Source organism: Cynocephalus volans, chromosome 3, assembly GCF_027409185.1.
Source record: "Cynocephalus volans isolate mCynVol1 chromosome 3, mCynVol1.pri, whole genome shotgun sequence".
Taxonomy (NCBI): domain Eukaryota; kingdom Metazoa; phylum Chordata; class Mammalia; order Dermoptera; family Cynocephalidae; genus Cynocephalus; species Cynocephalus volans.
The window spans coordinates 79,118,482-79,131,733 of NC_084462.1; positions in this window are offsets into that span (position 1 = coordinate 79,118,482).

Consider the following 13,252-nt stretch of genomic DNA (forward strand, 5'->3'; position numbering starts at 1 on the left):
TCTGTGTGCAATAGTGTTTATAAAACAGTTGTGCTTGGCTAAATAAATCAGGTGTCAACATCTCCCATGTATGTTGCTTTTCTTTGCAGTTGCTCATTTTACAATGAAAAAAAGTGTTTTGTGCGGACAATTTTAATCTTTTCATAAATGAACTGATTTAAAAGCATATCAGCAAATATTTTCTATCATTTGCCCACCAAGAGAATGGCAATCATCATGTTTCTGAAGTGAGCAGTTTTATTGTTCTTAGAAGTGGGAAAAATGGGGAGTAATTATTATACTAATGAGAACGAAGCATGTATTAATTGTGAATTGTGGCTAAACCCGTGTAAATAGATCTGTTGTAGTGTAGTAAAGAACACCTGACAAAAATAAAAACGGAGACCATTCACGATAGAGTCTTATGTAATGATGTACATTTAGCTCTGGGTTATTTAGAAAGAAAATAAATTTAGAAGTATATGTGTTTGAAAGAGGATAGATATCAGAAAGAGGTTGTGTAGGATTTGCATGCATATGAGTTTTCATTTTTTAAAAATTTTAGACAAACCTTTTGCTATCCTTGTTAACATTCCCAGAGTGCTTATTATTCCCAAGTGCTTCACACTGGTTTTACCAGTTATTCCCAATGATAATGCACACCTGACCTCATTCTATTGTTTAGGTAAAGTTAACAGGCCTCAAAATTCAGTGAGTTGATGGCTCCATCTCCGACTTAATTAGACAGTTTAAGCTCTAATTGGCTGGTGTTAAGTCAATCCGTCAGTGAGAGAGTTGTACATTCACTCACTGGCAACTGTAGGTGCAATCGATCTAATCGGCGCCAGACACTTCAGGGGAAATGGCTTCTTCAGAGAGAACCCCACATGCCGGAGAACCCTGGCAGCGGTGACCGAACGCCTGGTCAGTGCAGTGGGCAGCCCAACTTTCCCGTGTGCAGTTTGAGGAAAAGCAGAGTGCCCTATCCCTTGTGCTACAGAAGGAAAACGTGTTAGAATTAAATGTGTTTTCTCTCCATATGGAGACAGAGGTGACTGTCAACTGGAACAAAAGCTGCCTTGGAGAGGGAAGCAAGGGCTAATTGGAATGCATGGTTATGACAATGATACTGCTGTGCGATCAAGCATCCTGGAATGTAGGCGGTAGGGCAGCAAAGACATGCAGATTCTGAATCTACTGGGCTGTGAGTTCCTCAAGGAAAGGACTGTGTCTCATTCATCTTTGTATCCCTTGTAGCATCTATTCCTGAGCCTGATGTGCTATATGTACTGAAAAATTACTGGATAAATACATGAAAACACTTATTCCAATAGTGGATAAGCCACTGTTCAAAACATATACTTATTTAATGTTTAATTTGTGTCATATGAAGGGTCATCTACCTTATTCTACCTTATTCTCTAGCCTTGGTTTTAAGCCATGTCCCCAAATCAACGTACTCTTGCTGGGAATATGCACAAGAACGTGCTATGTCACTCCGTACATGGATGAATTCTCAGGACACCCACCTTGAAGGGGTTGGGGATATTTAGTTGCGTAAATTCTGATGTGTGTGAAAAAAGCCAGCCATTATCATAGTACTGCTAAATTTTGAAGATTGGTAATGGTTACACGCCCCTTCAATATGTATCCTCCCCACTTCTGTAGATGTTTGAAAATATTCCTGTTAAAAAGTTAAATAAAATAATCCGCTGTATAACGTACATTCTCACCTCGTACAATTTGATTCACAGACTTGTAGGGCTGCCAGATACTCTGGAGACCATTTTGTCCCTGTCCTTTTGCTTTGCTGAAGAAGTAACTGAAGATATGACAGTAAAGGATTTCCAAAGGTTAATTGTAATAGAGATGATGCAAGAAGCCACTCAGCAGAAGGGACTTGTTTTCCATGGCTTTGGCTATTCGAAGGTGGCACCTTGGATGTTACCTTGAATGTGTAGTTGGAAAAGCATTCTAACATGAGGCAGGTGTCATGATAAATACGTCCAGAAGTCAACATTAGCCTACATATCCAGACAATTGAGGGAAATGTTTCTTAGTGTAGTCTTGAACTTTCTTCCAATCGATTTTGGGATATTAGATTGATTTAGTTTATAACACCCTAAAATCCCTATATGGTCTGGCCCCTGTCCCGCTCCCCAAACTCTCTGACATTTTCCTCCTTGCTCACTACAGTCCAGCTCTCTTGGCTTTTCTGACCCTTGGATACGCCGTGATTATTCCCACCTCTGAGCCTTTGCACTTGCCATTTCCTCTCCCTGCAACTGTCTTTCTTCCATATTTTCACAAGGCTGGGCCCTTCTCACTACTATTATTTTTAAAAAATAGACTTTATTTTTTAGAGGACAGTAGGTTTAGGATCACAGTAAAATTGAGTGGAAAGTACAGAAAGTTCCCATATACCTGCCCTCTGTTCCCTCACATGCACAGCCTTCTCACTGTCCACGTCCCCCATCAGAGTGGTACATTCATTACGGTCAATGAACCCACATTTACACATCATCACCACCCAAATTCTATAGTCTACATTAGGGTTCATTCTTGTTGTTACACATTCTGTGGGTTTGGCAATGTGTAATGACATGTGTCCTCTGTTATAGTACCATAGAGAGTGGTTTCACTGCCCTAAAAATCCTCTGTGCTCCACCTACACATCCCTCGCTTCCTCCAACCTCTGCTCCTTTTTACAACTGCGGTCCATACATTACTTTCTCAGAGAAGCCCATCCTCAGCAGTGTAGCTAAAATAGCAACCGCTTCTCACTCCAGTCATTTCCTGCCCCTTTCCCTCCTTTCTTTCTTTTTTTTTTTTTTTTTTTGTCTTTTTGTGACCAGTAAGGGGATCGCAACCCTTGGCGTGGTGTCATTCGCACCGCGCTCAGCCACGCACACGGCCATTCCTATATAGGATCTGAACCCGCGGCGGGAGCGCTGCTGCGCCCCCAAGCGCTGCACTCTCCTGAGTGCGCCACGGGGCTGGCCCTTTATTTTCTTTATACCATTTACTAAAACCTGAAATTATCGTAACAATTTGGCTATGTGTTTTTTTCCCCCTACTTCTGACCGTAATAAGATCTCCTAGCTCCTAGAATCATGTCTGGCATATGTTAAGTCCTTAATAAATATTTGTGAAGTGTGTAAATCTACTGAGTTTCTTTAATGTGTCAGGGACTATACCGGTGACACAAACATAGGTTGGCTACAAGCCGTTCCCTAAAGGAGCTTAGAGGGGAAGACAGTTTTATAATATGATCTGGTAAGTGCCACAATAAAGTATGTTGCTGTGAGAATCAAGTGAAAAACTGTCTAACTCAGACTGGGGGAAACACAGAGGCTTTCCCAGTGAAAATGACACTCAGATTAAGACTTGAAGAGTAAACGGGACTTAGCCTGTGGTGTGGCTGCTGTCAATGCCCTGCTCGTGTCACCTTATAGTCTCCGTTGCTGTGCTCCCTGAGCCCGCTGCTTCTGCTTGTCTGAGGGCTCTTTTGCTGGCAGTCTGGAAGGGCTGAGGGGTTAGGTTACCCCTTAGGAGCAGCCCACAACCAATGACTACTGGGAGCAAGCAGATAAATACCCCAGCTTCCCTGCCCCTCTCTCTCAGAGATCCCCAGGGGGATTGATCCTCTGTTGCCCACAACAATCACCTGCTCAGTAATGCACCCATTATTAGCTTACTAGTCTCAGTCTCCACTTCCCTATTTGTGCTTCCTGAGGCCACCTCCAAAACAAATTACTTTCCCTCAAATCCTTGCTTTAGGTTCTGCTCCCAGGAGAATCTGATTTAGGACATCTAGCAAAGAAAAAAAAGAGCAAGGGCAATCTGGACAAAGACAATAGTTTTTATAAAAGTACAGACTTGTTTAGAGAATAATAAGAAATTAATTGTGAATTAATTGTGATGTGAATGGCAGGAAATAGCAGGAGACAAGGCTGGAAAAATTTTGGATTGGCTCATTTGCCTCTTGTTTTTCTAGGAATAGTGGTGGTGGATTTGCATCGATCTACCCCTAGTTCTCTATGTGAACAGGGATATATATCTATATATGTCCATATGGATATAGAATAGAGTAAAATTACCCAGCCTGTGCTGGGAATAATACCTGTAATCTTGTCCACCTTCAGATTCATCTTCTCATCATATACACTAATTAGACACAAGCAGTAATACAGTCAAATCACAGTTTTATATGTGAAATCAAAATGAGAAGAAAAAAAAAAACCCAAAACAGTCAACATAGAATAATTTGTATCTTGATCTGAAGTTTGAGAATAAAGACCTGAACAGCCTGTCAGGAATAAAATGGCTTGTGCCTTGGCCTTTCCCTGCTGTCCAGCAGATCTGATGGGAAGAATCTATCTGTGGCTTCAAAAGTGTTTTTGGTCCCCATGTCCCTGACTTCATGCCTTTTTCGAAGGGGAATCTTCAGAGAAACCCATGCTACATTTAACTTTGGAAGTTCTCTTGTGGGCTTGTGTCTAACCAGACACAGCCGATCTGAATATTTCCTGCATGCTAAGCAGACCATTGTCAGCCGCTTCCTCTAGGCTAGATTGTTATAAATGCTGTTTATGATCCTGCTATGACAACTGTGAAGGACATGGCAAAGAATTTATCACAGGATTATTCATCCACCAGCAGAATACCTAATAAGATTCTAAATGACCCAAGATGATAATAAGAGCTAGCTTGTAGCAATAAGGTATTAATAAACCGCTTTTTTCAATAAGGGAGAGTCCTGGCATCATTAGGCTGACATATTTGTTTTGCTTATATTTTGCAAACAAAGTAGGGCTGCTGGATTGAATGGTAAATTTATAAAATCTCCTGATGTATGAAATATACAACCCACATGAAGTGGAACCCATAGGTTAAAGTCAAGAGCACAGTGTTTGCCTGTGACATCCAAGTGCCAGAATCCCAAGCCATCGATTCTAATTGTTCCGTGCCATTTGCCTTTGTATTTAAAAATTATATAAGAATAATATATTGCCCACTGTTGATCACAAGGCCATAATTCAAATGAAGAAATTTAGTAAAATCATAAACCAAGAAAGTGCAGTGTGGGTGAATAATGGATGAGCGGGAACACTGAATTCAGAATGAAATCTGGGATTCTGCTTGCATGTCCCTGTTTTGAAAATAAAACTATTAAGTATTATGTTAATAAAAAATGGATCCCATTCATTATTACTCAACTCTTCCCAGTGAGCGCAAGTGACAGAGATTCAAGAACCTGCCGCAAGTAAATTTTCGAATAGCAGAACCTGGAAAAGTTAGCTGCTCCCTCGGAGGTGCAACTCTGCACCACCTTGGTTTTATCTTTCTGCCTGAGAGCTTCTCTCTATGACAGAAAATTCTGTACAAAGAAAAGACTCAAAATGCTGAAAGTACTTTTACTTCATTTCTGGGAAAGTAGCCTGTGCCTTGAAAGGTGTTTCTGGCGGATTAAATTTGTCAGAGCAAATATCAGCATTGAAGTAAGCAATGTTATTTTTATTGAGGTATAATGCACATACAAAAAAATGCACAATTCCTACATGTGTACCTTTTGAAGAATTTTGAGAAATGAATTTCTGCATAACTACCACTCGAAACAACTTATGGAACATTCTCATCTCCCTGGAAAGTTCCCTTGTGCTCCTTTCCAGTGAGCTTCCCCAGTCTCCAGACCCAGCAGCCATCGTTCTGACTTCTGTCACCATGGATTAGATTTACTTGTTGTTGAACTTCAGATAAAAGGAGGCATACAGTATACGTACCCTTTGTGTCTGTCCTTTTTCACTCAACATAATATATTTTTAGATTCATTCATGTTGGTGTATCCTTTTTGTTGCTCTATAGAGATGCAGATGCTCCTCCACGTATGATGGGGTTATATATTGATAAACCCACTGTAAAACTGAAAATATCATAAGTTGAAAATGCATTTAATACACTGAGCTAGTGAACATCATAGCTTAGCCTAGCCTACCTTAAATGTGCTCACAACACTTCTATTAGCCTACAGTTGGGCAAAATTATCTAACACAAAATTATCTAGTAAAGCCTAGTTTATAAAAAAAGAGTGTTGAATATCTCATGTAATTTATTGAATACCATTCTGAAAGAGTAAAACAGAATGGTTGTATGGGTACTAGAAGTATTGTTTTTGCACCATCATAAAATTGAAAAATTGTAAGCCAAACTATCATAAGTAGGGGACTGTCTGTAGCACACTGTATTTATCCATTCTCTTGTTGATGCACACTTCGTTGTTCCCCATTTGGGGCCACTGGGAATAAAACTGCTGTGAACATTTATATGCCAGTCTTTTTATTAACTCAAAATGGATCATGACCTAGATATAAATGCTAAAACCATAAAACTTCTACAAGAAAATAGAGGAAAATCTTTATAATCTCAGGAATAGATAAAATTTCCTAGATAACACAAGAACATAAATTGTAAAAAATAAACAACCAGTAAATTGGACTTCAGCAAAATTAAAACCTTCCACTCTTCATGTACAAGTGTTCTTGTGGACCTATGTTTTTATTTGTATTAAGTAAGTACCTTGGAGTGGGCTCACTAGATCATAGGGTAGATGCAGGTTTTTATCATATAAGAAACTGCCAAATGGTTCTCCATTGTGTCTTCCCATTTTATACTTCCACCAGGACTGTGAGAAAGCCAGACGCTCTGTGCCCTTGCCAACACTTAGTATTGACCATTTCTTTTGTACTGGCAGCTCATTGTGGTTTTAATTATCAGCATTGTTTTAATATTTAAAAATAACCCAATAAGTATACCAGTGACTGACTGGACATACATTTAGCCTGGAATCACAATTCCCACATTTCCTTTTGTGTGAAGTTCACAAATTAAACATTCAGAGCAGGATATTTTGATCATTGTATTTTAGACTGCCGGCTCACCTTCAAATTGCCTTTGACCACTTTTCTTCAGTGTTTGTCTCCAATTCCAACTTTTTTGCCCACTACACAGTCATTACTCTTGGAAAAGAAAATTTAACATTTGTTAGTTAAGCATTCTACCTGACTAGTCTAAAAGCTACACAACTAAAATGACCCTTGCGGAAATGACCCTAATTACAAAGAATATTGTTTCACACATAGGACAACATATACAGGGATTCGGAAGCTGCTTTTCTGTTGAAGAAGTAGATTGTCCAAAGCCTGCACTGGGGCATTGGGTTGAGATGAAAGCCTAATGGAAATCACATGCTAGACCTTCTCGACAAATCCCATTCTGGACCCACATTTCTCAAGTAAGAAATGATAAAATTGCTGCTTGCTACCTATAGGTTATGACATTTACTGAGAATCTCTCGGCAAACAAATTGGGACTTCAACTCCATTTTAGCATGAATTTATACTCTTTTAAAAAAAAATTTTATTTTGTCGATATACATTGGAATTTATACACTTTTAATCCACCATGTGGAGCATACTTACCTGTGGGATGAAACATATTGAGTTAGAACTGAAATGCCTATACTCCTTCATTTCTTTTAATTGTAGGCTATATGAGAATGGCATTCTGTTCCAGTATGAATACCCTCAGTATTCTCTGGGACAGATCTTCACAGTACTGCTCTTCAAAGAGCTGCCTTCGCATGATGTACTACAAAGGCCACGAAGCCTCCACTTGTCTGCTGGTTACACTGTCCCCTTCTGAGAAAAGTGGCCAAAGGCTGTCCCCTGAATATAAATTGTCCCCTACATGTGGTGACCCAGCAGCTCTGACCACAGCTGATGGCCTGGAAATTGCTACTTGTCACAAAGGCACTTAGCTGCAGGCTAAACATGATAAAAAATGATGATGATAATGACGACAATAACAACAACCGACATTATCAAACACTTTTCACAATCAGCTCCAAGGTCTATAGCTTAAGACTGTTGTCAGGAAAACAACCCATACCTGTCTTCACTGTCATGCTTGGGTTGCTCTGCTCCGCCACTAGGGGGGGGGGCATCATTGCTATTGTCTCATGATCACTAAATGCAAATTCTGTTTACAGTTCTTCAATTTTTCTAGATGCATTTTTTTTCCCATTTAGAATGAATATAAGTGATCTTCCAGTTAGTTTAATTTAATAATTTAAGAAATGATCCTGATGTCTCATAAATGCTGCAAAAGAAGTACAGTGACATCATTTTCTTTTTCTCCTTTCAATCCATTATTTTGTCTTCATTAATTATTCTACTTGTAGTAGTTTTGCTTGCTAAAAAAGTGCCTACTGTCAGTAATAAATTATTAGAATATACTCTGTGCTTTGCACTTGCCTATAGCACTTATTCTTCCATCCATTTATATGAACAGAGGTTATGTTTGGATCCTTTTGTGGGGAGGGGAAATGCATCTTATAAACTGGGGAACATGACAGAAGACACCCACCTAACCTCAAGGGTTGGTTGTGAGGGTGAAATGTATACATATCAACTACATTTGTCAGATCTAAATCAAGAGTGTTAAACACCTCCCAGCATTATAGAGAATTTATCAATTTCTGCATGTAATTTGCTTAAATTTTTTGCTTCATATAGTTTGCGGTGATGTTCTTTGGTTCATTCAATCTAATAATTGTTATATCTTCTTGGAGAACTGGTTCTTTTCTTTCTCATAAGCTAATGACCCTTCTTAACTCCTCGTAAGGGTTTTTGTCCTTAAATTCTTTTTTTCTGATATTAGTATTCTAAAACTTTCTTTGGGTTAGTATTTGACTCGTATATCTTTTTCTAATCCTTTCCTTTCAACATTTCTGTGTCATTATATTTCATGCATGTCTCTTTCAAATAGCATAAAGTTGAATTATTAAAAATTTAAATATCAGTCTTTAATTGACCAATTCAGTCTATTTAAATTTCATGGTTTAAATCATGATGTCTTTGGACTTTTTTCAGCAATCTCGTTTATTGTTTCTGTGTACCCTACCTTTTCCTGTTTTTTTTCCCCCTTCTTTACTAGCTTCCCTTGGATAGACTGAATTTTCTTTATTCCTTTTCCCCTCCCTACTGGTTTGAAAGTTATACATCCTGTTTTTTATCTTTTAGCAGTCATTACATTTTTAATATGCATATCAAAAGTTAAAATTTAATATTTCTCCCAAATAATACAAGAACCTTTGTACACAGAGATCCCTCTCAGCACCCATGATATTTTTCCCCAGGCTTTTGATTCTTTGGTTAGAAACTAGTCATCTTTGCTGTTGATTCTGTTGATTTTTCAGTGAGTGTTAATTTGGATTTGCCTCACATGTTTCTCAATTTCTTGCCCTGCTATTGCTCCTTGCAATGCTATTCCTTCATTCTGGGTTCAATTTTCTTCCCCCTCCAATACATCCTTTAGTACTTCTTTCAGCAATGTCAGAGAATTGTAAAATCCCACAGTCTTCATTTGATTGAAAGTGTCTTTATTTCGTCATTCTACTTGAGTGATAATGTTGCTGACTTATTCTCCTTAGCACTTTGAAGATATTATTCCTTTATCTTCTGGTCTCTCTTTTTAAAAGTCTTTATCGAAGTATAGCATACATATAGAAAAGCACACATGTCATTAGTACAGCTCAATGAACACATGTAATCAGAACTTAGATCAAGAAACCAACCATGGCCAGCGTCTCAGAAGCCCCCCTCATTTACCCTGCCAGCCACTAGCCCCCAACAGTTAAACACTATCCAGACTTCTACCAGCATTCGATTACTTTTGTTTTGGTTTCTATTTTTGCTGGTAAGAAATCTGCCAACAGTCTGATCTTCATTTATGGTTAATCTGTCTTTTTTTCCTCTTATTTCTTCTTAGATTTTATTTATGATAATCTGGAGTTTCATTAGGATATGCATAGCCGTGGATTTATTTTTGTTTGCCTTGAGGTATGAAATGTTTCTACAGAATAGTTTTGTATTTTCTTATGATGGGCGTCTCACTGGTTTTATTGGTCTACAGTCAGTTTTTATTTTAATTTTTTCACTGAGGTTTCTTTACAGGTACATAATGTGAGTTTAGACCCTATACTCTGCATGCTCAAACAGGCTTGGGTTTTGATTTCCCTTAAGTGACTTTCTTTACCACCTGGAGCTGGGAAAAGACAGATTCCTTGTCTTTTCCCTTTGATGTGCCTTCTAGGATCCTGACTTCATGCTGGGTGGTCAGTTCTAGCTCCCCAACTTATATAGGCCCTCTTTTACCTCTTCTGTTACTAAGTGGGCATTTCAAATTAGCCCCTTGCCATTAAAGCTTATATCTAGACCCGCCCCCTGCTGGGCCACCAGAACAGCAGTTCATAAATGACACATGGCTGCTCTGGCTGTGTGTTCCTCTTCATCTCTAGTACCTAGGAATTTCTTCTTTACCTCTCTTTCTCTTTCTTTCTTACAAGTTTGGTTCTGTTTCAAATAAGTTTTTGTTACATTTCCTCCAGTATTTTTATGTATTTTTAGAAGAAGGAGACTGGGGCTGTGTCAGTGAGGAGTGGGAACAGCCAAGCACTGAAGACTGCTAGGTAGAATTCAGTTTCACTGCTAGGGGTGAAAATGTTTTTAAAAATATTTTTACATGTTAATTAGATTTAGGGAGTTAGGGCTGTATGTCAGGACAAAGCTACGCATCTAATGCCTAGCATGATCATATGCACATGCCATTTTTATTTTCTACAGATTGACAACTTTCCTCTTTTTTTCTCCTCTTCCCCATGCCTTTTCCTTTGTAGAAACAAAACTGTGCTCTGCAAACCACAGGAAGCCAGGTTTTTGCAGGAGACACCACGAGGCTTCAAAACCTTACCATGCTGACTTAGTCCTCAAGGCAACGGACAGTTGTGAAGAAAGGAATTAGAAATGTTCCTAGAGTGTTTCAACCTGTAGCTAATGGAGGAAGGAGGCTCAAGTCAGAATTTTGGTTTTTAATTTTTAATTTCACCAACTGAGACTTCGTTGTCTGAAAAGAGTGTGGAAAGCAAATGTCTTGCTGCACTTTGGAAATGCTCTCAACACTTACTAAAGTGGAGATTTCTACCTAATGTAACTCTTGGAGTGAGGTTACAGAGATTAAATGAGAAAGCAGAAGTGAACATGCTTTAAAATAAAAATGTGTTATATAAGAGAGGCAGCATAGTCTAGAGGTTCAGAGCACAGACTTCAGAGCCACCCTAGGTTTGAAGTGTCAGCTCTGCCACTAAGTAGCTGTTTGGGCAGGTTGCTGAAATGATCTGTGCCTCAGTTTCCTCATCTGTAAAGTGAAGATAATAACAGATGTACCTCTTAAGGTTGTTGTAGGAGTAAAACAACATGTAATAGTGCCTGACATACAGTAAATTCTCAATGAGTATTACTTTCTATTACATCCCTTGATATCACAATCTATATGAGTATTAATCTTAGGTCCAGGGACCCAAGTAAGTCTATAAATAAGGTCAGTGAGAACTCTCTGGAATTGTACCCCCCAAAAGAATGTGTGTGTATGTTTGTGTGTGTGTTTATAGGGGGGTGGTGTATTTTCCTTGGCAGCAAGTTCACATTTTTTATCAGATTCTTAAAAATACAGGCAACCCACAAAAGGTTAAGAACCACTTTTGTTGGAATCTAAGGACCATAGAACTAAATACTCTTATGCATTCCAAATAGGACTTATGGCCCTTGTTTAGGTTAACAAACATTGACGGGCCCTGGTGCATGGCAGTCATTGAGCTGTGCATGAACAACATCCTCACCCAGGTAACTCTCTCTGGACCTGGGGAGGAAATGGAGGCCTATTGAGGGGTCAAAATGAGAACCCAGATTGCCTCTTCAGCAAGTGGTGCTGGGATAACTGGATATCGATATGCAGGAGAATGAAACTAGATCCATACCTCTCACCGTATACTAAAATCAACTCAAAATGGATTAAGGATTTAAATATACACCCTGAGACAATAAAACTTCTTAAAGAAAACATAGGGGAAACACTTCAGGAAATAGGACTGGGCACAGACTTCATGAATACGACCCCCAAAGCACGGGCAACCAAAGGAAAAATAAACAAATGGGATTATATCAAACTAAAAAGCTTCTGCACAGCAAAAGAAACAATTAACAGAGTTAAAAGACAACCAACAGAGTGGGAGAAAATATTTGCAAAATATACATCTGACAAAGGATTAATATCCAGAATATATAAGGAACTCAAACAACTTTACAAGAAGAAAACAAGCAACCCAATTAAAAAATGGGCAAAAGAGCTAAGTAGGCATTTCTCTAAGGAAGATATCCAAATGGCCAACAGACATATGAAAAAATGCTCAACATCACTCAGCATCCGGGAAATGCAAATCAAAACCACATTGAGATACCATCTAACCCCAGTTAGGATGGCTAAAATCCAAAAGACTATGAACGATAAATGCTGGCGAGGCTGCGGAGAAAAAGGAACTCTCATACATTGTTGGTGGGACTGCAAAATGGTGCAGCCTCTATGGAAAATGGTATGGAGGTTCCTTAAACAATTGCAAATAGATCTACCATACGACCCAGCTATCCCACTGCTGGGAATTTACCCAGAGGAATGGAAATCATCAAGTCGAAGGTATACCTGTTCCCCAATGTTCATCGCAGCACTCTTTACAATAGCCAAGAGTTGGAACCAGCCCAAATGCCCATCATCAGATGAGTGGATACGGAAAATGTGGTACATCTACACAATGGAATACTACTCAGCTATAAAAACGAATGAAATACTGCCATTTGCAACAACATGGATGGACCTTGAGAGAATTATATTAAGTGAAACAAGTCAGGCACAGAAAGAGAAATACCACATGTTCTCACTTATAGGAGGGAGCTAAAAATTAATATATAAATTCACACACACACATACACACACACACACACACAAACCGGGGGGGGGGGGAGAAGATATAACAACCACAATTATTTGAAGTTGATACAACAAACAAACAGAAAGGACATTGTTGGGGGGGAGGGGGGGAGGGAGAAGGGAGGGAGGTTTTGGTGATGGGGAGCATTAATCAGCTACAATGTATATCGACAAAATAAAATTTAAAAAAAAAAAAAAAAAAAAAAAAAAAATGAGAACCCAGAAAATCACTCAGATAATTTCTGCTAAAAGCCACTAACATCATATCTTCCTTTATGGGCAGTTTCGGTGCCAGGTGAGTCAACCATATTACTAAGATAGTCTGTGGGAGGACTGAAGAGTCACTTCAAGCTTTTCTTGAAGAGCAGTGTGGGATTTCACCCCTTCCATTAAATGC